Below are 3,309 nucleotides of genomic sequence, written 5' to 3' on the forward strand. Positions count from 1 at the left end.
TCTCAGGTCCGGCAGGGATTGTAGGTAGGGGGAGTGAATGTACAGAGCTCTCTCCACCCTCAATACCACGACTGAGGTGAGTCCCTTGAGCAAGGCACTGAACCCCCAACTGCTCTCTGGGCACCGCAGCAATAGCAATATGGCTTCCCACTGCTCTGAGTGTGTGTTTACGGTGTGTGTGTGTTCACTTGGATGGGTTAAATGCAGAATAAAAATTCAGAGTATGGGTCACCATACTTGGCCACACGTCACATCCTTTCCTTTTCCTTTCCTTAAAATTTGATGTGCTACATAACTATAAACACCTACTAGCGTTCTACATAACTATAACAAATTGTTACTGCACTACATAACTAAAACAAACTGCTAGTGCTTTAACCTGCTATGATTAACCTTCTTTTAAAGCATAAATTTGATTTAAACAATAGATCTACATAATATTCACACAGAATATTATAATTTAATAAAATACACAAATTCACTTCAACTTTTTGTCTTCTGATCCTCTTTCACTTAATATATTTACTTGAAATACTCCAGAAATTTGAAAAAAAAAATCTTTATAATTATCACATTTGGATGTTCATTGGTTCTCCGACGTTGGTCACATGATATGCAGGCAAACAAATGTTTTTTTATTTTATTGATTTTGAAATTAATTATTTGAATTTAACATTATTTATGATTTAGTTAATTATGAGTTTTTCATTAAACTCATAACTCCCTGTTAATAGCAACAAATGGATATACTTTTAGTATTGTATGTCAATGTTCGTATCATTATCAATTTTTTGTCAATATGGTACAATATTATCGTATTTAAATCAAAAGTGGTCAAAAGTAATCTAAAAGTAATCAAAAAGTAGTCTGATTATATTACCTAAAACATGTAATGTAGTGGATTAAGTTACTAACTATAATTTTGTATAATCAGTAACGGATTACAATTTGTAAGTAATCTACCCAGCTCTGGATATAAATTCATGATTCTGAGCTGAGGGGAAAAGAGAGAATGACGAGTTGATTGTTCTTATCTGAATTGTGAGATATAATCTTGGAATTGCAAGAATAAAGCCATGATTTTGAGATATAAACTCAAATTTATTTTTTTCGTAAACAACATTTCCTATACTTTGTGGCTGTTGAATGCTTGAATCTGATTGGATTTTATAGGTCAAATAGTGTAGCAACTCAAGAAACATGACATTCTCACTAGCGAGGTAATAACGGTGCTATTTTAGAAGAAAATGAAAGTACAGTTTCCCTATTAGTTGAAACGCTGCTGCCGAACACTGTTAAGAGACGCACAGACTTAGGTAACGTTAATTCACACACACTTAATTGCTCTCTTTCTCTCTCTCTCTCTCTCTCTCTCTCTCTCTCTCTTGCAGCTGTGTTAATAATTTTATTACTATCAACGGCTCCAGCCTTCCTTACGTTTTGGAATTAGCAACAGAGGCATTGGATCAGATACGTAAGAAATGAATTCTACTCACAATAGCGTTTTAAGGACAAAAACTTGACAAATGTTTTGAAATACATCATCAGGCAATCTCTTGATGTGTGGTAACCATAGTATAAGGGGAATAATTAACTCCTGTCTATTGAGTTATTAGAAAATAATGCATGCCCAAGGGGTTGATGTGGCCACGACGTGAAGCCGTAATTCAAAAGTCCATGTGCTAGTGCAGAACGTAACTATAAAGACCTGTCAGTGCACTTCATAACTAAAAACAAACTGCTAGTATCTTTCAATATTGGCGGCACTGAACGTAAACAGCGCCACTGAACCGAACAAATCTTGCATATTTTGCTGATTATTGCTGCTGAAAATGATCAGTTATTCTCATGTTTTGGGCTGTACTAGTCGGTCGGACCGGGAAAAACATTTGAAATAGGCTACTATAAACTGCTACTATAAAGTTATAACAAATCAAGGAGAAAAGTGCAAAAAACAGGCATTTGTGGTTGGCCAAACTGAACCAGGATTTCCAGGGCAAGAGTCTTGACTACATTCGTGTTTGTTCTTATTTTTTCAGGTCAGGTAGGTGAAATATTAGGCTAATATCTTAATTAATACTGCTCGCACGTATCTTTACCACCTATTAACTTTAGTTTATCAAAATATTGTGCCCTTTCCTGCCTACTAAGTCCTTCTCTATATGATTTAGCAGCTGCCACACATTCTTTTCTGTGGTTTAGACAGCATAATTTAGTCAAACAATGTATTCAGTAGTACAATAACCGTGCAATCCATGCTATTGTTCACATCCGAATATCACCAATATGGCCGTGCATCCAGGTAACCAAATCATGACCTAAGTGCAAACCCTCTATAAAGAAATGCTAGTGTGCTACATGGCTACAAAATGAACTACAACTAAAAACAAACTGATAGTGCGCTATATTTAAATATAATCTTTATATTGCTATTCTATAAAGAACAGCTTGCGTATGATTCTAGTGCACTGCATAACTGTGTAAAGATATTCTAGTGCACTCCATAAACACAACAAGCTGCTAGCGTGAAGAACTGTTTCAAAGATACATGCTATTAGAGTCAGACTCATATTAGCAGCTTAAAGGATTTAATGAAAAGTGAGTGGGTGAGTCCACTGTAGTTTAATTACAATTACAATCAAAAGTCAAAAAATTACCACAAATGGCGATTTATTACCAGATCTTTGAGGACTTAATGAACACCATGAACTAGATGAATTAATGATGATTAGAAGTCTGTTAGTGTGAAGGTTTATTTTTAGAACAGTTGCTGTGCGGGTTTGAAGTTGGCTGTTTGGTAGCGGGTGGGGGTGGGATGGGGTTTTGGGGCGGTGGGTATGTCAGGACGTTGCATCAAGGCAGTGTCCTCTGAGAAAAGACAGTATTCCCACAGGTTCCTCCCTCCCTCTCTGTCTCTCTCTCTTTCTGCCTCTCTCCAGAGAACATGACCATGCTAATGAGCCTTTTGTTCGCTGGAACCATGACATGCTGAGAGAAGCTCTCTCGCTCATTCACGCTGATGTTCTCATACACACGCAATGCATGCTGACTTGGACTTTGCTTAGGCTAGTGTTCACTTTGAATCATCTCAGTTTGTCATAAACAATTAAGAGATCACTGTATAATCACATCAAGAAAGGAACATATTAGCTTTAGCTTAATGTGTTTCTGTCATTCATTGAGAAGATAAATTGCACATTGCAACCCTCTGATGTAGATTTCATTTGGACATTGACGAGTAACAGTGGGTGTAGCCGATTGTTAGAAATTCTTCATTGATGTTAATCACATTAATATAGATGAGATGCA

This window comes from Garra rufa, chromosome 9, assembly GCF_049309525.1.
Source record: "Garra rufa chromosome 9, GarRuf1.0, whole genome shotgun sequence".
Lineage (NCBI taxonomy): Eukaryota > Metazoa > Chordata > Actinopteri > Cypriniformes > Cyprinidae > Garra > Garra rufa.